Source organism: Pinus tabuliformis, chromosome 7 (assembly GCF_031772625.1).
Source record: "Pinus tabuliformis cultivar Carrire ecotype Pingquan chromosome 7, CPIR1, whole genome shotgun sequence".
NCBI classification, from domain to species: Eukaryota; Viridiplantae; Streptophyta; class Pinopsida; order Pinales; family Pinaceae; genus Pinus; species Pinus tabuliformis.
Genome location: NC_142293.1, coordinates 877667084 through 877689685, shown reverse-complemented (window position 1 = coordinate 877689685; position 22602 = coordinate 877667084).

Here is a 22602-nt window from a genome sequence, read left to right as displayed (position 1 = left end):
AGTACTAATGCGAATGTTGGATCAAAGGAAGATTATAGTTTCTGAAGGACATGATCAACTCAGATGGGGCAACAATAAAGAAGGCAACTTCAATATTAAGGAAGCCAAGAAGATGTCTCTAGAGCTGGACTCCCAAGTTCCGGACAAGGTATGGCAGAACCTCTGGAAGCATCAAGGATGGATGAAAATTAAAATCTTCATGTGGTTGGTTCACCACAAGAAAATTCTGACTTGGGAAAACATTAGAAAAAGGGGTGTTATAGGACCTTCTAGATGCCAGCTCTGTAAAGCCCAAGAGGAGACAATCGAGCACCTTCTCAATGACTGCACCTTTACCTCTAAGTTGTGGGATTCTTTTGCTACAATCTTCCAACAGACGGACAGGGACAAAGATAGCATTATCAACACCCTAAATAACTGGAGACAAAACTTTTCTGAGTATGAGTTTCTCCGCATGGCTTGGGTTTTGAGTCTAGGTTTCTTAATTTGGAATGTTTGGAAAGAAAGGAACAATAGACTCTTCAAAAATGTTCACAGCACCACCCAACACACATTTGAGCAGATCCTCAGACAGCTCAAGGAGACAGTGGGCACCATTGTTCACAACTCCCCCATAAAGCCACCTTCAGAAAGAGAAAGACAGATTCTCTGTCAGTTGAGAATGCAGGGACTTATACCACAGGGAATGGATAGGAAGGTCATGAATCTGCCCAACAAGCCAGATTATTGGCATCCTCCCCCTCAGGGTTTCCTGAAATTTAACATCGATGGGGCCTCTAAAGGCAACCCAGGTCTTGTTGGTTATGGTGGAGTGTTACGAGATAATAGTGGCTATATTCTACTCATTTTCCATTGCCATTTGGGAAAAGATACTAATAATATGGCTGAATTAATAGCACTTGAGCAGTGTCTAAATTTCCTGAAGCAAGACAATCTATAGAACATTATTATTGAGGTTGGTTCTTAGATGATTATTAACTTGGCTAAAAGAATTTCATGTAGCACAGAGCTGGAAAAAGTCTCTAGGCACTGGAGGCTGATATAGGTCTTTCAAAGGATTCAATTTCAACTCCTAGACTTACGCACTGTGAGTTTACTCAAGTGCGACGAACGCCCAACAAACTGACGGACGTTCTAGCCAATCAAGAAGTGGCTTGTACTAAAAACAAAGTCAAGATTATCTGGCCAGAAATGCCTCACAATAGATTAAGGGATCAATGCCTCAGACAGACGGAAGAGGATTCCAAGGTTTATCGTAAAAGGGTCATACAAACAGGATCGGGTTGACCGTTATGCAAAGTTCTTACACAAGCAAGGTCATTCTGGGTATGCAGGTTTATGTTTGGTATCAGTGTATAGAATTTTCAGTGGCTTGGCAGAATTCAGGGATCCTCTTTTTCCCATGGTCAAAGAAACAATACTTAGTCTTTCTTGGCAGTCGCTCTTCCCGACTTTCTTGGCCGACGGCAGTTTTACTGCCCTCGAAATGGTTTCCGACGTATCGCACCACTTTCAGGTGGACAACGGTTTTCCTTCTACAGGAGCGATTCCACTCACCTTTCAAGCACGTGGCCCAAGATGGACAGGCAATACCGCTCTCATCGCGCGGTAATCTTCGGCAAGGTTGGGCCTCGCAATATGTATAGGGACCATTGGATCTACTGTGGGCAATCGATGGCCAGGATTGCACGGGCATGTTGGTGGGTCCTTTTCGTAGATTATCTTCTGAGCTGCTTGCACATTCTATCAAGTATCATGCGCATCTAGTGGATTTTTGGAGGTGTATGTGAACGAAAGTTAAGGTTTAATTCAGACTCGATAGTTTACTCAATTTAGTTTACCTCAGTTTTTCGGGTCCGATCCGCGTGGTTTTAGGTGGGCTTACTAGCCACCCGAATTGTATCTCCGTCGTTGGATCCTTGGCTCAGGATCTAACAATTAATTTATGCGTTTAACCCTTTTTGTACATTATCTTTGTTAACATTTTAATAGAAGGTTCCACTTTTGCATTAGAAAAAAAAGGAAAATTCCTAATTTTAAATATTCAAATCTATAGGGGAAGAGTATATACACTTCCATGTGTTTCCTTTTAATCTATACCTTTCATGTGTTGGGGAAGGCGGGTGGGCGAGGGGGGAGATCATAAGCCATTGATATTACTTAGGAAAGGCCCAGGTTTAAGTCTTGCTAGATTTTTACCATTATCGCCTGTAGGCTAGTGCTCATAGGCTACAAGTGAGTTCCTCGCATGAAACATATGGTGTAGCAAGGGGTCAGATGTCCTAGAGATACACCCACAAGGAGGGCCTCACTTGCAAGGGGGCATCTACCCTTCTAGCCTTTCACAGTGGGGCCAACATGTCATTTATGGAAATTGAACTTCAGTGGAAAGAAGAATATATTGTTCCCCAAACCCCTAAGCTATGAATGCTCAACAATCCATCTATCTTAAATTTTAAAACTAGGATGGTACTATATTTATTATTAAAAAATATTTAAAATATAAAACAATTTAAATTTAAAATAATAAAATAGAATAAAATTAGTTCAATATGAGTAACCATATCGATCATGTCAATCTCAAGCTTCTAATTTAGCTATTTATTGGTTATAGTTTCTTTGTTTTCTATTTTGGAGTTTTTTGGGTATATTTTCAGTCAAATTTGCTAGAAATTCAAAATGCATTTTAAATAACAAAAAATAAAAAAACAAATAAAAATATTTCACAAAATTCCTTATGAAAAACTTTAGAACCTAAAATAATTAGAAAAAATATATATATATTTTTACCATTCAAAATCAGAAAATATACATTTAATTAAAAAAACATTGCAAGTAAGAAACAAACTTAAAACCTAAATTATAGTTTCTTTTTGTGGTTTCAAAGTGTTTTCTAAGTTGTTTTGAAGGGTTTTTCCGATGGTTTTCTTGGTTGCTTTTATAGTTTTGTAAGTTGTTTTGAAGGTTTTTTTATGGTTTTCTTAGTTGGTTTTGTGATTTTCTAAGGTCTTTTGAAGGGTTTTTTTGTGGTTTTCGTGGTTTTTGTATGGTTGTTTTTTTTTTAATTAATTGTTTTTCATGGTTTTTGTACATGGTTGTCTTTTTTAATTAATTTGTTTAATTTTGCAAAAAAAAAAAATAATAAGAAAGATAAAAACTAGAATACCTACCTTCGTTTGAGCCTCTATGACATTGACAGATGGTTGGAAAGATTGATTTGAATGCCCCATACTCTAATTTCTCAATTGAGCTCCTGTCACACTCTCAATCGAGCTCCTTGTTTACCCGTGGTCTGTGCAAATGACGCACGTGCAGATGCGGGAGCAGTATTTATAAATGAAAATGGCTCGATTGAGCCCTAAGGCTTGATCGAGCATTATAGCTTGATTAAGTCTCACTAGATTTTTACCATTATCGCCCGTAGGCTAGTGCCCATAGGCTACATGTGAGTTCCTAGCATGAAACATATGGTTTAGCAAGGGGTCAAATGTCCTAGACATACACCCACAAGGGGGGTCTCACTTGCGAGGGGGCATCGACCCTTCTAGCCTTTCACAATGGGGCTAGCATGTCATTTATGGAAATTGAACTTCAGTGGAAAGAAGAATATATTGTTCCCCAAACCCCTAAGCTATGGATGCTCAACAATCCATCTATGTTAAAAATCAAATTACTACATAGAAAGAAATATCTTATCCCATAACCAAAAGAATTTATACACCAATTTAATATTTAACTTATACATAATTTAAAAAAAAAAAAAAAAAAAAAAAAAAAAAAAAAATTTAAGCTTGATAGTGCCTCCTTTTTGTATTAATTTAACAACAAGTTACAACTAGTTTTAAAGATGGTTAGGTGGCCTAAACTTGCCCTATGGGAAACCAAGTTTGTTGGCCGCCTAACGACATGGTATTCCATCCAAAAACGATAAGTCTTAAGCTTTCTAACCACAAAATATATGATTGTATGTATATGCTTATCCTACCATCTACTTTCCTACTGGCATAACTATCTATACATTGAAAACTAAAAGCTATCCACATCAAAAAACTACAAAAAGAGACATCATAGTAACTAATCTACTTCCTCGGCTGAAGCAAATTTCACTGATGTTGGGCCTTTTGCATTTGACCCAGGGAGTTCTATCGGAGATAGGATGCAAGGTAGGTGGTCTTCTATGCATCAGAGATTCCCATCCTGCTTCTGCAGTTGGAATAGGAGTTTCTACAAATCTTGCTTGTAGTTCGGGAATTCATGTACTGCGGTGGCCATGTTTAGAGCTATTTGTTCCAGCGCCTTGCCCAGAATCCTTTCATAGAAAATTAAAGGAATAGGGTGTGTTTAATTGGGTTACTCGACCTCGTGTATGCCCCAGATTAGGCACCAAGGTCCATCAATCCTCAGCATCAATTTCCATTGAACCTACCTGATGGTTCAGATTTGCCTCCCATTCCTCAATCAATTATCGAATTTCCTCAATTGTGCCTTCATGGTAAACTTCCGCAGCGCCATTAATGATGCTCACATTAGGATTTGTACCTCTCAATTTTCCTTAAGGTGAATTGAATTGGCCCTCTTCATGTTTTCCTTTGTTCTTGCTGCCACAACCCAGCGGGACAGGATTTCTGGTTCAAGCCACCACAAAAGCCATGGTTTCCATCTTGAAGTATAAAGAAATTTTTCACTAGATAATTGCAAGTGGTATCAACCCACAGACACCCAACTTACAAGTCTTGTTACCAACCTATTCACCTGTCCAGAGACCAACAGACACTCGTAAAACCATAACATGGGTATTGTCGACCTTCTTCTCTTCACAACAGGTATTCACATTGTTCCCCGAAACAAGCAAGGGTTTCATCCCCTTACACTGAGACCAATAATCAGACACCAACCCTTCTTTACGACCACTATTACCTTCAAATTTAAGGGTCGGACTCAACACATACCAACTCACATGGCAATGTCCCAAGGGTTTGCTCCCACTGGGCAACCAGAGAGTCCTAGTGGTAGCACACCCCCCCACCAGTTTACCCAGCACCCACACGTCCCAACTCGACTAAGAATTATGGCAACCATAGGCCCGCGACTTCATTATACTACCCCCAAGCCCCACCAGATCAACCCTGTATAGATATGGAGCCATGGGTTTAATTACCATGAGGAGGCCCTAAATTCATCCTCTTCGGGACATCCAGGCGCCAAACATAATTAACCCAGGAGTATGCCCATTCCAATTACCATAATTGACCCCCCCCAATGAACCGACATATGCATTATCCATACAAGACTCTGGCCCTCTAATCCTCACAATTTTAGACCCGACTAACCCAAATCTTTTGTCTAGAAGATTCTTTTCATGGAGGAGGAGGAAAGGTAGTAGACTACAATTAATCCCCTTTAGGACAGCCAAATTCGAAACATAACATACATAGGAGCAGACCCAGTCCAATTACCATAATTCAACCACCAAACTGACGCATCCATTATCAAGACAAGACACAGACCCTCTAATCCCCATGACTTCAGACCAGGTCGACCCACTTCTTTTACCCATAATACTCTCTTCATGGCGAAAAAGGAAAGGAAACAAACTACATACCACATAACCAGCATTAGGGAAGGTTGAAGACATGCTAGTGCTCGTCTTTCTCCACAACAGCTATCCCCATTTGCCAAATTCCTTTAAGCCAGTGACCCGCCTCCAAACCACTGCATGCAATCAACCAGATGCCTACGACTTGCGTGACTCCCCCTACTACCACTAGCCTTATTACTACCTCCCCGCATGCATGAGGCAACCCTACCAGCCTTGCCATGCATGTGGAAGGTGGTGGGTTTGTCCTTCGAGGTACCCAAGATTTAACTAAGGTGACTACGCCAAGGATCTAGTATGCACCCCTATCAGGGAATCGGTTCAGGGGCCAGGGGGCTTCATGAACTACTGATCTTGTCTTGTTCAAGAATTTCATGCAGTGGTTCCAAATGACTTTCCCTAAGTTGTGGGGGCCAGGTCAACTCTAGAGGATCAGTTTGGTGTTAGCAATCCCTGTTACCCAGAAAGTTAGCAGCTCGATTTCCTTCCCACCTCACATGCGTTGTGATGACATAGTCAAAGTTATGAATAAGATCCCCTAGCTCCTGCACCAACCTGGAAGTTCTCCAACTGTGGCTAAGCTTATCCCAATTAGTCCCCTGACTCAGTTTCTTAAGAGTATTGATTATAAGTTGGGAGTCTCCCTCCACTACTAGATTTTTGTCTCCCAACTTGATGTCTAAGATTAGGCCCTAATGAGCACCAGCAAATTCTGCTTCTTTATTACTTACATGGCCATAGTAGTTCGCATATATGAATCTGATCTTCACTCTGTAGTCCCAAAAGAGCCCGCTGAATCCTGCAGGACCCGGGTTTCCTTTCGAGGCTCCATCAAAACTTAATTTTGTGAATCCCTTCAGTGGGGTGATGAATATTTGAGCTGAACCCACTCTGCTTGGCATCAATTTCCAGGAGTCTAGGGCAATCATTGTTGATGCCAATTTTATGCGGTTAAAGATTCTGGCCTCTTGGGGAGTAGCTTACCAATTGTTTGGTGGCCACTTCTATGCCAGGATGGTTTCACAAATGTTTTGAACTATCCCTTCCCACACTAGCTCCTAAGTTTGTCCTCTGCTCTTGAAGATCCTGCAATTTCACTCTTTCCAAATGGCCCAAAGAGTAAAGCCTGGAACTAAGTCCCAAGGGCGGTTGAGGACTAGGCTGGAGAAGAGGCCTTATCTCCATAGAAGAATGGATTCTCTAATGCTTTGGGGATCCCGATCCATTCTGCTGAAGAGATCTTCCAGTTGATTCCATTTTTTAGTGGCAAATGGGCACGTATTTAGAAGGTGCTCTACGTCCTCAATGTGGCAACCACAGAGGATACAGTATGAGGGTCCGTAGAAACCTCTTTTTTGGAGTTGATCCCAGGTTAGGATTCTTCCACTACAAACCAACCAGAGAAATAAGGCCACTTTCGGCCACCACCTTCCCCACTAGATCTTTTTCCAAATAGTTTGGTGGTTCTCTTGTCTCCTTCTCACCTTTAATCTGTATGCCTCTTGTATGGTGAAGGTGCACCTTGTGGTGTATCCTCGCCTCAGAATGTTTGATCCTTCCTATCTGGTGATTCTTCTGGAGTCTAGTTCTTTACCCAAATGAATCCATGGGTCTAAATCTGGAGTTTCTATCCAGTCCTCGCAACCTTTCCATCTTCTCCATCCTTATATTGGTGAGTCTTCTTTCCAACACTGATTCACTGCATGATAATTATTTTCTGAGGCATAGAGGAACAAATCACTCAAATCCTATCTAGTGAAAATATTTCCTCTCTGCTTCCATGAGTCCTGCCAAAAGTGAGTTTTTTTCCCATTCCTAATTTCCCAAAAGAAGTGTTGATGGATAAGGTCACTGTTTTGAGCTGCCAGGTTCCATATTACAGATCCTTTGGGTGGGTCGCGGTACTTGAGGATATCTTCTTTGCAAGTGGGCATGCCATATTTACGTGTCCAAATTTGTTTCCATAAATCAACTCCTCCTCTTATCCACCTCCACCAGAGTTTAGCTCCCATTACTTGATTCAGGGTGTGAGGGTCCCGAAGACCCAATCCTCCTTCCATTTTGGGCTTGATTAAGTTGGGCCATGAAACCAGAGCCCATTTCTTCAGCTGATGAGCCCCTCCCCAAAGGAATTTTTTTAAAGTCTCAGCCATTTTTGTACAAGATGTTTTGGGGGCAGCCATACCCAAGAGCTGGTAAATTGGTATGGATAGAAGGACAACCTTGAGGAGGACTATGTGACCAGCTAGGTTGAGAGCATGGAATGTCAAGTTACTGAGTTTCATTTAGATTTTCTAGAGGAGAGAGTTCCAACATCAAGTTTTTAAAGGATTCAAAGATAAGGGCATTCAGGTATTTGCTGGGAAGAGAGTTGATTCCAAATACTATCACTTTGGCTAATAAGGTTTGGATGTTCATTTTTTATTAGGGTCCCATAGACTTCCATGAAGTCATGGAGAAATTCTTTTATATGGTGGGCTTCCCACAAGGAGACATGGCAGAAGAGCATAATGTCATCTACAAACTGCTAGTGAGTGATAGGGAGGTCATTTCCCCATAGTCTTAGACCTCAGATTTTCAAAGATTGGGATTCCTTTTTCAGGTACCTTCCTAGGCCTCCAGCTGCGAGGATGAATAGGAACGACGATAGAGGGTCACCTTGTCTCAAGCCTCGGGAGGGGTTGAAAGTTCTAGTTGGAGAGCCATTTAGGATGATGGAATAAAAAGGGGAGGACACCATGGAAAGGATCTAGCTAGTCCATCTTTGATCAAAGCCGTAGGATTTGAGAATGTTGGTGAGGAAGGTCCAGCTAATATGGTCATACACTTTGGATAAGTCTAGCTTGATCATCATACTAAGGACTTTGAGATGTTTTAGGGATTGAACTACCTCCTAGGAAGTGATGAAACCATCCAAGATCCGGAAGCCCTCAACAAAGCCTGTTTGTTCCCAGGAGATGAGGTTAGGAAGTAAGGTTTTGAGGTGTTTAACAATTACTATGGCTATAATCTTGTAGATAACATTACACAAGGAAATCGAGATAAACCCTTGGGTACCCTCCGATTTGGTCATTTTAGGAATTAAAGCAATAAACATAGCATTTAGGCTTGGACATACCTTTTGGTTGCATCTAGACTCCTCCACCACTTCCAACACATCTTTTCCAATGAAGTTCCAAGCTGCTTGGAAGAACTTCGTTGTGAATCCGTCAGGGCCAGGGGATTTATTCTTTGCCATCCCTTTAACAACCTCCTCCACTTCCTCTCAGGATACCACCCACATAAGGCCCAAGTTCTAGTCCATGGATACCAGTTGGGGAATCTTTTAAGCGATTCTTTGAATTTCCTCGGTCCTATCATGAATTGGTTCCAAGAGAAGAGAGTGGAAATGGTTCATGACCAGGTCCTCCATTTCCTCATGTTGGACTATTATGTTTCCAACTTCATCCTTTAGAGAGAAAATCCTATTGTGATGGTGATGTTGGATCATTGCTTTGTGAAAGAAATGGGTGTTTCTTTCCCCTTCTCGTAGCCAGTTAACTCTGGATTTTTGCTTCCATAGGATCTCTTCCTGTTTTCGTCATTCTTCCAGCTGGTTGATGATCCTCCCTTCTTCTTCCACTAGGTGTTCTGCCCTGCCTTGGCTTATGATTTGTTGTTGGATTTTTTCCATCTTGTTAATCAGCTAATGTTGGTCTCTCATAATGTGCCCAAACTCTTCCTTGTTCCATTTCTTAATCTTGCTTTTTATTTCCTTAAGCTTCAATTGGAACGTGTGCATATGGTTCCTGCCAAGTTCCTTGCTTTCCTTCCACCATTCTTCCACTTTCTGCATTAGCTTAGGGTCCCTAAGCCAAAAGGACTCAAATATGAAGGGACAATTTTTGGGACCTATTTTTAGTTCAATCTAAAACCGAATTGGTCAATGATAAAATCCCATACAAGGGAGGATGGACGCTTCCAGGAAGATGTCATGGCTAACCACCTGCTCAGAAACCAGAAAATGGTCCAAATGTTATGCAATCTGGTGTAGTCCCCCACTCCTATTATTCCAAGTGTGGATTTTGTTATTGGACAGTATGTCAACCAGGTGCTCGGTGATTAGGTCTCTGAACATTCCCATGTCTACGTCCTGATGTTTGATTCCCCCTTTTTTCTCCTCTAGGGATGTAATCGTATTGAAATCTCCCCCAACCATCCATAAGTCGTCTCGATAATATCTTCTTAGATTTTCTAGGTTTTGAAGGAAAACCCCTTTTTATCCTGAAATATGAGGCCCATAGACTCATGTTAGCAAGGCCCAATCTCTAGATCCAACATGTTTAAATCTCCCAGACAGGATTCTGGGTCGACTTACCTAATCTTGAAAAACTATTTCTGTCGGGTTTCATAGGATAGTGAGTCTACATGCACTGCCCCTGGCATCCTGGGCTATGACCTCATAGTGTGGCTTGAAGGTCTTTATGATGTCTTTGAGTTTGGCTTCCGGGATCTTGGTTTCTTGGATCACCATGATGTTGGGCTTGTCTTTCTTGAGTCTCTCTTTCAAGCAGCATTGTTTTCCTTTGTTGTTAAGGCCTCTTATATTCCAGGATGTAATAATCATTTGGACGATTTATTGAGTTGATGGAATACCACTGATAGCGGCACCACCCTTCCAGAGTTCACCAGCGCTTCTCCTATCATTTGGATGGTCTCATTTAAATTTTTTCTTCCTCGTTTCTTCCCTCCTTTCCCTAGGGGTCCATGGTCGCCCACTGGCTAATTTTTGATCCTAGTTGTTTAGGTTGAACTAATCCCCCTGTCCCCTATTTTGATTTGTATTGTGGGAATGTTTCTTTGTAAAGTTTCTTCTAATCCTCTGGTATAAAATTCTCATCCAAATGACTCCACTCGTTTAACAACCTGTGTAAGACTTTATCTTCATTTCTTATGTATTCTCTTTGATTGTCAATTTCCATGTTGACCTATTCTATTGATTGTTCTGTGACCTCTTTGTTAGATATTTCCTCCTTAGCCTTTCTTTTGGCACTATTTACATCTTTGTGTTGTGCTAGTTGATTGTCTAGATCTGTTGATTCCATATGACCTTCCCCTTATTCTTCCTCCTCCTGCAAGATGTCATATCAGTTGTTGTTCTATGGTCCTTTGCTTGGTCGCGGTTGGGTCGAGGTATGAGGGTTCTTTTGAGCTCGCCTCCTCCTCTATACTTCCAGAAAGCCCTCCTCCCCTTCTTGTGATTTCCCCAAGTCATTGATTGCAGATGGCTCATGGGTCTCGGACTGGTTCATTGGGAAATCTCGGAACAGATTTCCATATTCATGGCATCTACGAAATCTAAAGGGGATATGCTCGTAGTCAATGGGTTGTTGCCATACCTCCTCATGGTATTCTAGTTCAATGGATTCCAGTAAAGGTTATGTTATATTCATATAAACACAAATCCTTGTGTAAGATGTGTACCTTCCCCTTCTCGTGGAGTCTGCAACTTTCACAAAACTTCCTATGGAGTTCCCGATACCCTCCAGGATGTTCGGATCCCAAAAGTCCATCAGGAGGCCAAAGAGGCGAACCCATACCGGAGCCGCTACAAATTTTTCCAGATCCAGATTATAACACTCCTCCCAGTGTCTCATGAACAACCCTCCATTGTTAAAGAAATTTGAACCGCCATCGAACATTCTTTCCTTGCCCTCCTCGTTGGAGAAAATTACTGTAAAGAATCCCCTAGCCCCCAATTTCAGCTCGATGTGGCCTTTTGGTTGCCATTTATGTTGAATCCACTTAACTAGATCTCATTCAGTTGGCCAGACTCCTATAAATTTGCAGATCATTGCGTGGTCCTTCATATATTTCCTATAGTTCTCGAGTTTGTTGTTGGGTATGAAAAAACGAGGCTTCTTTATTGCCCTTGGGAGGCATTGGCCACACATTAATGTTAAAAATGTGAATATAGAACTTCTCACTAGTTTTTTTGGGAAAGGAATGCCTCTTCATTAACTAGTTCTCGAGGGTGTGTTTAATTTATAGATTTAAAGTATTTTAATTGTTAATGGAAATGTTTTATGAATGATTAAATTTAAATTAATATAATGTGTGATATAATTTTGTTTTAAATATTTTTTTCATTACTTTTTTTAATATTAATATAAAATAGTATAAATTCATCTTAATTCTTGAGTTAAGAAGTAGTGTGAGAGATTACATTTTTTTAAATGTAAATTTCTTTTAATATGTAAAATTTGAAAAAAAAATTACAACTTGATAATTTTGATGTGATAGAACTCGAAATTAAAATCTTTATTATACACATTTATGTTTTTCATATTTTTCTTTTTAATATTTCATAGTTTAATTTTTTAATATGATATGCATAACATTATATATATATATATATATATATATATATATATATACCACATTTTAAATAAAAGAGTTTATGTTGTTATATGTTTATTAATTAAATTTAAATATGAAATTATGAAATATAATGGTTATGGACAAGAATCATTATTTTAATTTATATGGAGATATAGATCTAACACTTTATCTAAACACAAACCTGCACAAACTTTTCCTCAAAATTTCTTTAAGATATCCTCCTTTTAGTAAATTCCTCAATTATAATTGTCTCCATTCAAATTATTTGGTAATTATTTGGTAATGTTTTGAATATATAATTTTAATTGAGTTTATATATATATATATATCCCTTATTGGCCGCAGAATATATATATATATCTCCCTTATTGGCCGCAGAGCATCTCATTGTCCAATTATTTTGAAAAAAATATATATACTCTTAGAATATCATAATATCTCCATTAAACCATAATACCTAAATTCCTAAATTTTGATTTAATTATAATGATTGTTACAATTTGTCAAAATTTTCCAATTAGCTAATGACACTTTTCAATTCTTTTTTAATGTTTTAATGAGTGCTTGTTATTAATAGCGTTTTCGTATTGATTCTTATTTTAACACAAGAATCAACTTAAACAAACTCAAATATGTATTGATATTAAATATACCAATTAATTTCAATCACTTAAATATCTATTGATATTCACTGCTCATTATTTATGATCATCAACCTACGATGTGATTATTAACATTAACACTTCCAAATTTTTGTATATGATGAATACAACTAGCAAACAACATCAATTCTAATTTCATTAATTTAATGATTTGCGTATTAGTGTTGATATTAATATATATTACAATTTTTTTTAATAAATTATTAATATTGTTGATTAAATTAAGATACTAATTATAATAATTTGTAATTATCTTTTTACATAGTTAAAAACCTTATATAATATATTAATATAAAATAAATTATTATTATAAATAATTTATAATTATATAAAATAGTAATAAGATAAACATTATAGGATTAAGAACTTTATATAATATATTAAAAAATAAAGTAATAATTATTATAAATAACTTACAATTATATAAAGTAGTAATATAAATATGATAGGATTGAAAAGGTTATACAATATATTAGGAAGGTAATGCATTCCTATTCTGTTTGTTTTCTTTTTCTCTTTTGCCATATAGATATAGGGATATTAGAAGACGTATATAATATTATAAGAGTTTACAGTGATAATTTACTATAATAAGAGTTTAAAGAGGTAGGGTAAATTAATACTAGTGTAAATTTAAATTTAGAATTTAACATTTTAATTAATCTAAAATTTAAAAATGTATAATGAACTAGGTTTTATAGCAGTAGTACTTATTTAAAATTGATGTTAGGTAAATTTGGTGTTGGATAACATGTCAGTTTGTTGTGCCTTAGATAAAAATGGGTAGTTTCAAAGTTTTGGCATTGTTATGCATGGTCATGACACAATTCTTCTACCTAAGTTTCTATTGTAGCAAGGATTTTTTCTAAAGCTTCCATTGCAAGGCATAAGAGTTGGTAGATAGTGAAGGTTGATCGATGACTTTTAAACCCAGTACTGATCACTGGGTCAAATGGTTGTTATCAAAAAGTTGCAATAAATAGGATCAAGGTTATAGGAGAGGGAAGCCATTACCTGTGCACCCTCCCCTCCACCTTAGCGTTGACGACATGGACACCTTCCAATGGTGTACAACACGTGTCGATTCACGCCTGCCATGTGTTGTGGTGGGTGGAAGCATTTATGTTACCACCTAAATCATTGTTTAGGGTTTCATTGATGTTGTTTTCTCCAATGTCTGCTCTGCCCTGTGTTGTTATGTTTGGGTCTAGTGCCTAGGCAATGCACTCCATCATCAATGGCTTGGGACAGCTCCAATACCTGTGTGCCTTCTATTCCATTCTTGACCTTCTCACCCAACGAGGTTGTTTGCTCTGTCTCATTAGTGATTTAGGGTTTATGATGTGGTTGTTTGATTGTGCCAGCCATTGTGACCTATTCACCTGATGAGGTTACTTGCTCTGTCTCATTAGCAGTTTCGGGTTTATGTTGTGGTTGTTTGATTGCGCTTGCCATTGTGACCTGCTCACTCGGTAAGGTTGCTTTCTCTGTCTCGTTAGAAGTTTAGGTTCTATGCCATGGTTGTTTGATTGCGCCAGCCACTACTGTTCCGGGTTCAGGGTTTTGTTTCATTCTCGCGGCCTGTACAAAATTCTAACCAGTTTGAGGTCCATGAAGGTAAATTTAGGTAAATTTTTAAATACATGTGTTTTTTCCGAATTGCCTGTAATTTGTTTGTATGTTTTTTCCATCTGATAATTTTTTCGTTTTGGTTGCAGGTCTGGAAAGGTCTGGGGGACGTTTGGACACGGTGGTGGCTTCTGCGTCTGTCCAGTAGGATTCTAAATCCTACCAACCATTGTGTTTTTCAACACTTAAACTTGTTGTTTGGATTTTTGTTTTTTTTAATCTTGTTGCACTGTTGTGTTTGTGAACACTTGAATTTGCTAGGAAATGAAATCTTAACGCATGTTTTCTACAATTTCTTTTGGATTTTTTCGATTGTGGTAGCTTTGGAAGTGCATTGATGTAAAAATAAAGCTCTAACAGAAGAATCATTATAAAACCCTATCGTGAAGAAGCTTTGGTTGGATTTTAGCCCTGGTCTTGTTCTCCTTTATATTAGCTACATGTTTCCCACCTTCCCACCTTCGTGACAATGAGATCCACCATTGTGCTTAACACCCATTCCCTGTAACTTCATTCGTTTGGCAATTTGGTTTTTCATTGGACCTACAATTTGTTGAATATTACTTTTCTGCCACATTTTTCTCCTCATATTTCTTTCTTTTTCTTTTCTGGTGTGATCATCCACTTGCACTCAATGCTACCATTTGAATCGTGTTATCACAGCTCATTGAGTAATTTGGAGTTGTTTTCTCAGTGTCTATATAGGAAGATACTTTAGCATTGTGCAATTTTAAAAATGTTAAGATGACTGTAGTAAAATGGAGACATCATACTCGCATATTTGCATGTCGTGCATTTATTTTGAACTCTGTGTGCATTGAAGTTCCAAAGATCATGCCCGCATCCGTTGGTGAAGGTTGTAACTCATTTGAAATTCCAATAGGTTTATTTCTCCTTTCATGTATTCTCATATTCCCCTAGTTTCCATCCACGTTTCTGCATTAAAACATACAATGCGTGCAAACTCTATCTTTGGGTATTTTTGTGGAGGTTTATCCCTTTAAGCCGAACATTTGTTATTTATATGTTCTATTCCATTCTTTATGGTTGTGGCTACAGGCTATTATCATTCATGACACCATCGTCCAAAAGCCCCTTCCGTTAAATTTAAGCTTCATGAAATTTTTATATTAGGTTCCATCTCTTGTGATACACCAATGAATTTCTCATCACATGCCACAACATTTTGATGTGATTTTTTAACTTTCTTCTTCATCTTGAAAAAAATTCTCATCACAACCATACCGTATGTATGTTATGTATGAGACTTAGCCCCTCGAGACTTCCCAATCTCAGGCTTGAACAAGGTATCTCACCCGAAAAGGGAAGCTCGACATCATAATTTGTTCATTCACTTTCCTTTCACTCAGAAAACCCCAAGACTCTCTTTTACTATAGTCACACTCCTAGTGTATCTATTATAATCTGATTCTTGTGCATTGTTTGCTTGACCCTTTCATTTGAATTCAAAACTACTATCTCTGCAAGCTATATGGACACTAGGATGCGGTTGTTCCCACGTTTAGAGATTATTTTCTTGTTGAAATATAATGTTCAAAGTAAAACAAACTCCCCTTATAAATGGAACAGGTGGAATCTCTCTATTTATATCTTCCTCCCTGTTACAATACATAATTGGAGGTGTTGAGATGGAAAGTAACTTTTGTGCTATGAATATCAGAACAATTCTAGTCGATTTTATTTGAATTTGACTAATAACGTTAATCTCCATGAAAATATATAAGATGGAAAATTTGCAAGTTCATTTATGTTTCTTTCTTTCTATTTATGGTAGAATGTGCTTAAATGGGTGCTCACCAGCTTTTAGTTGGGGGCTCTCTTTTGTTTTTTTCCCTTTATCTTCGTGGCATGTTGATATCCTTTAAACTCAAGGTCCTCTCTCAGAATTATTTTGTTAGAGCCATTATGGAATTGTCTCGGGTTTACAAAATGATTAAAGGATAAATGGGTGCATTGTGTTTTTCAATTCATTTACAGTTAAAAGATGTAATTTCACTTAATGTCTAGGTTGGAATGAATGTATAGTTGGAAGATGTTTGGGTTGGAATGAATGTGCTTGTTTATTGTTGTTTCATTCCTTTGTGGCATCTGGTTTGTGGAGAAAGCTGGATTTTATGTCATTTTGGAAATGGTTTTAGTTCTCGTCAGATTTAGTTTGTTGTCTTACTGAGTTGATATCAGATGGATCTAAGTTTTCCTTTTGTAAATTGCCATCTTGAGGACAGCTCTGTCTCCATATTTGTTGATGTATTGAATGTTGGTTTATAAGGTAAATTTAATGCCTGAAGTGCATTGCCCATTTGTATTGTGTTTTATTTGGAAGTGCATTGATTTAAAAAGGTAAACTAATGCTCATAGAAATCTAGTCTACTAGCCCATTTTGCATTGTCTATTCATTTATAAGAGTCATTCAATGTCCATAGTTGGAAGAATTGGAGGTAAATTGATTTGTAAGAGAAACTTTTCATTGTGTTTGGATTCGAAGTAAGTTGGGTTACAAGGGAAATTCAATGCCGAGAGTGCATTACCCATTTGTATTATGTTTTAATTGGAGGTACATTGATTTATAAAGGTATTTTGATGCTCATAGTGGGTAGTCCATCCCATTTTCATTTGTTGGGTTATGTTATATTCTTTCCACGACTAGCCCACGTAGTTAACCGGGGGGTTAGAGGGGGGGCATAGCCCCCCCCTTCGTTGTGTCAATTGCATAGAGGGGGGGTCATAGGGGGTTTGAGGGGTGCAGGTAACCCCACTCTATGGGGTCTAGGATAGCGCCCTGGAAAATTTTGGTTTTGGAACCTATGTTAGGTTGGGCATACCCACCTATGGTTTTGTGCATGATTTTTCGCACATGTTTTTGGATGCGATGGTTTTCGGTCCATGGTTTTGGATGTGATGGTTTTCGGTCCATGGTATTGGATGCATCGGCATGTATAAATATGTATTATAACATTGAAAGGAACATAATGAAAAATTAAGCTGGTAGTCCTGGTTTTGAGATCCAGGGGAAAATCTCTGTGTATATGTGTTTTATGTGTTATTCTCTCGCATTTTTTATTTTATGTGTTTTAGAATCCGTATGCAGGTAATTTATGTACGGGGTTAAAACCTATATTTGGTATCAGAGCTATTTTGGCTTCAAGGGGACACCTTTGTTACTGAGGGGTTTCGCTCAGGCTTGTGGTAGACCCTGTTCAGTGGGAGATCTGCAAGATCGATTCTGGGGGTGAAAGAAGATGGCGAGCAGTGGAAAGATAGAGATCGAGAATTTTAATGATCAGAGTTTTGAGTTGTGGAAAATCAAGATGGAGGAACTGTTGGTGGATAAAGATCATTGGATCGCAATAGATCCAAGTACTAAACTAACGGGAGTGTCCAATGAAGAATGGAAGAAGTTGGATCGAAAGGCAAAGAGCACAATACGATTATGTGTCTCGAATTTAGTATTGCTGAATGTATCAGGGGAAGCTACAACAAAGGCTTTGTGGGACAAGTTAGGGACTTTGTACCAATCTAAGTCTTTGGTGAATAAATTATTCCTGCGGAAAAAGCTGTATAACCTGAGGATGAAAGATGGAAACTCGGTGACAGAGCATTTAAATGCATTAAATACTATGGTAAGTCAGTTAGCCTATGTTGATTTTAAAATTTCAGATGAAGATAAGTGCATCAGTTTGTTGTGTTCTCTACCAGATTCGTGGGATAGTCTAGTTATTGCAATAGGTAGCAATGCAACTGCGTTGCAGTTTGATGAAATAGTCTCATCCTTGTTGACGGAGGAGATGAGACGGAAAAATATGAAAAGAGCTAGAATGGTGATGCCTTATCTGTACGAGGACGGTCCCAGAAAAAAAACAAAAATAAGTCATCGAGTGGGAGATCTAAATCTATAGGGAGATCTAAATCTCCGGGAAAACCTGTAAAGGTGGTGTATTGGAAATGCGGAAAGGAAGGGCACTACAAAAGGGACTGTAAATCTAAAGCTCCTGATAAAGGAAAGGGATCTGATGATACTCCTTCTGCAAAGGCGAAAACCACCTCAGATGAAGGTGAGGATGTGTACTTGGCTTCTTCAAGTACACATGTAGATCATGAGGCATGGTTGATTGATTCAGGTGCATCCTTTCACTTCACTCGCCATAGAGAGTGGTTCTGCAAGTATGAGAAATACGTTGGTGGTGATGTCTTCTTAAGGGATGATAGGAAGGCTAGAATCGTTGGTCGGGGAAAAGTAAAGTTGAAGTTGCAAGGTGGAAGGGTTAGAACACTTATGGGTGTTCTACATATTCCTGCATTGGCCAAAAATAGGATTTCTGTAAGCAAGTTGGATAATGCAGGTGTAAAAACAGTATTCGAGAAGGATACCTGCAAGATGGTTCGGGAAGCACTAGTATTGATGCAGGGAGTTCGGATTGGAACTCTGTACAAGCTGCAAGGTAGCAAGGTTGTTGATGGGTGCAACAGTTCTGTGGTTCCTAAAAGTGAAGCAGAAAATCTAGTGGTCTCTGGAGAGAAGACCATGTTGTGGCATCAAAGGCTTGGACATATTGGAGAGAAGGGCCTTCGAATACTTCATGGTAAAGGTGTGGTAGAAGGTATGAGTAATAGCTCTCTGGATTTTGATTTCTGTGAAAATTGTGTATATGGGAAGCAGAATCGGGTGAGTTTCCCCTCTGGTGGTAAGAGGGCGAAACATATATTAAAGCTTGTGCATAGTGATGTGTTTGGACCTGTGAAGGTTCCATCACTGGGTAAGTCTATGTACTCTGTAGCATTTATAGATGACTTCTCAAGGAATACATGGATATATTTCCTTAAAAAGAAATTTGAAGTCTTTGACACATTTAAAGAATTCAAGGCTCTGGTGGAAAACCAGACAGAGAAGAAGGTAAAGGTGCTGAAGACAAATCACGGTGGAGAGTTTTGCAATAAGGAATTTGAAGAATTCTGTAAGAAGTGTGGTATAGCATGGTAGAAGACTATTCCATATACACCTCAGCAAAATGGAGTTGCGGAAAGAATGAACAAGACATTGATGGAAAGGGCAAGAAGCATGCTCAGTGGTGTCAGGTTAGGACAAGAATTCTAGGCAGAGGCAGTGGAGACAGCATGTTACCTGGTCAACAAATCACCTTCATCAGTGTTGGAGGATAAAACTCCACAAGAGGTATGGACTGGTAAGAAACCCTCTCTTTCACATTTGAGGGTATTTGGATGTGATGCATATGTACATGTTCCAAAGGAGAAACGAACCAAGTTGGATAGTAAATCTGAAAAGTGCATCTTTATTGGTTATAAGGATGGTTTAAAAGGTTATAAGCTTTGGAACCTAGTAACAAGGAAGGTTATGTACAAACGAGATGTGGTGTTTAGAGAGGTGAAAGATGTTATTAAACATGAAGTCCAACCAAAGGAACCTGAGAAGATAGAGTTTGAGCTAAAGGAGGAAGAATCAGACTCTACAGCAGAGGAGGAATCAGAAGATGAAGAGCCACAAACTCCGGGTGTGAGAAGATCAGTTTGAGAAAGAAGGCAGCCAGAAATGTATAGTCCATCTGCTTTCTATTCAAATTTTGCTTTATCTATTACTGATGATGATCCTAGAACTGTGAAGGAAGCAGTAGATTCAGAGGATGGAAAACTCTAGAAAGAGGCCATGGTTGATGAAATGGCATCTTTGCACAAAAATGAGGCTTGGCATCTGGTGGAGTTTCCGGCTAGAAGGAAACATATTGGCAGCAAATGGGTGTTCAAGAAGAAGACAAATTTAGAAGGAAAGGTGGAGAAATACAAAGCTCGATTGGTAGCAAAAGGTTATTCCTAGGTGTCAGGAATTGACTTTGGTGATATTTTTTCTCCTGTTGCCAAGGTAACTTCTATTAGATTACTTTTATCTGTTGTTGTTGCCTTTGATTTTGAGGTAGAACATATGGATGTGAAGACAACATTTCTTCACGGGGACCTGGAAGGGGAAATCTACATGAAGCAACCTGAAGGCTTTGCGTTGAAGGGTAAGAAAGAACTGGTATGCAAGTTAAAGAAGTCTCTGTATGGGTTACAACAGTCACCAAGGATGTGGTATCATAAATTTGATACATTTATACGGGGACATGGCTTCACCAAAAGAAAAGCAGATAACTGTGTGTATTTTAAATTAATTGGTGATCGTGTTATTTATTTGGTCTTGCATGTGGATGATATGTTGCTAGTTGGATATGACAAATAAATTATCCAGGATTTGAAGACCCAATTGTCCTCCAAATTCGACATGAAATATATTAGTGCTGCAAACTATATTTTGGGCATGGAAATTAAAATATATTGGGCAAAGAGGAAGCTTTGGTTAAACCAGAGGAAGTATGTCGAGACAATATTGCAGAGATTTAATATGTAGTATAGTAAACCAGTGAAGGTTCCTATTCCTGTAGGTGTAAAGTTATTTGTTGAACAGTGTCCCAAGATACAAGAAGAGGAAGAGGACATGTCCTGTGTTCCATATGCAAGTGCAGTCGGTATCCTAATGTATGAAATGGTCTGTAATAGACTAGACATTGCACATGCAGTGGGAGTATTGAGCAGGTTTATGTCAAACTAGGAAAGGAGCATTGGACAGCAATGAAGCGGGTTTTCAAGTATTTGTGTGGCACTAGTGATTATGGTCTGTGCTACCAAGGAAGACCATGATTGGACAAACTGTTGGATATTCCTAGCTTTGTTGATGCAAACTGGGCTGGAGATCTGGATCAGAGAAGATCTACAAGTGGATATGTGTTTAACCTATTTGGAGGTGTAGTCAGTTGGATGAGTAAGAAACAATATGTAGTGGCACTATCAACTACAGAGGCAGAATAAGCAAGGAAGCAGTTTGGCTGCATAGATTGTGTTCAAGTATGGGGTTAGTATAGGGAGCTATAAGGATAGACTGTGACAGCCAAAGTGCAATTTTCTTGGCAAAGAACCCTACATATCATTCAAAGACAAAGCACATTGATGTTCAATATCACTTTGTGAGGGATATGATAGAAGACAAAATGGTGTTGCTAGTAAAGGTGGACACTTTGAAGAATATTGTAGATGCATTGACAAAATCTGTGAGCTTTGAGAAGTTCTCTTGGTGTAGAGAAACAATGGGCATTGTAGGGATGGATAAATGACTAATATCTCTTGTGGCCCCATATGGAAAGAAAACAACAAGTGGGAGAATTTTGGGTTGTGTTATATTCTTTCCACGATCACCCCAGGTAGTTAACTAGGGGGTTAGAGGGGCGGCAAAGCCCCCCCTTTGTTGTGCGAATTGCGTACCAGGGGGGTCACAGGGGGTTTGAGGGGTGCAGGTAACCCCATTCTATGGGGTCCGGGGCAGCGCCCTAGAAAATTTTGGTTTTGGAACCTATGTTAGGTTGGGTGGACCCACCTATGGTCTTGTGCATGATTTTTTGCACATGTTTTTGGACGCGATGGTTTTCGGTCCATGGTTTTGGACACGATGATTTTCGGTCCATGGTATTGGATGCTTCGGCATGTATAAATATGTATTATAACATTGAAAGGAACATAATGAAAAATTAAGCTGGTATTCCTGGTTTTGGGATCCAGGGGAAAATCTCTGTGTATATGTGTTTTAAGTGTTATGCTCTCGCATTTTTTATTTTATGTGTTTTAGAATTCGTATGCAGGTAATTTTTGTATGGGGTTAAAACCTACAACATTGTGTTTTAATCCATTTATCTATTTTTTGGAATAGAGTGCATGATAATATATAGAGATTTCACATTCCAACTTCTTAGACATATACTTTAAATGCAGTGAGTGCATTAATCTGTGAAATTCATTTTCTGATTCACTTACAATTAAAAGATGTAATTCCACTTAATGTCTGGGTTAGAACGAATGTACAATTGAAAGATGTTTGGGTTGGAACGAATGTACTTGTGTATTGTTGTTTCATTCCTTTGTGGCATCTGGTTTGTGAATAAATCTGGATTTTATGTCATTTTGGAAATGGTTTTGGTTCTAGTCGGATTTAGTCTGTTGTCTTATTGACTTGATATCAGATGGATTTAAGTTGTCCTTTTGTAAATTTCCATCTTGAGGATAGATTTGTCTCCATATTTGTTGATGTATTGAATCTTGGTTTATAAGGGAAATTCAATGCCGAGAGTGCATTGCCCATTTGTATTGTGTTTTATTTGGAAGTGCATTGATTTAAAAAGGTAAACTGATGCTCATAGAAATCTAGTCTACTAGCCCATTTTGCATTGTATATTCATTTATAAGTCATTCAATGTCCATAGTTGGCAAAATTGGAGG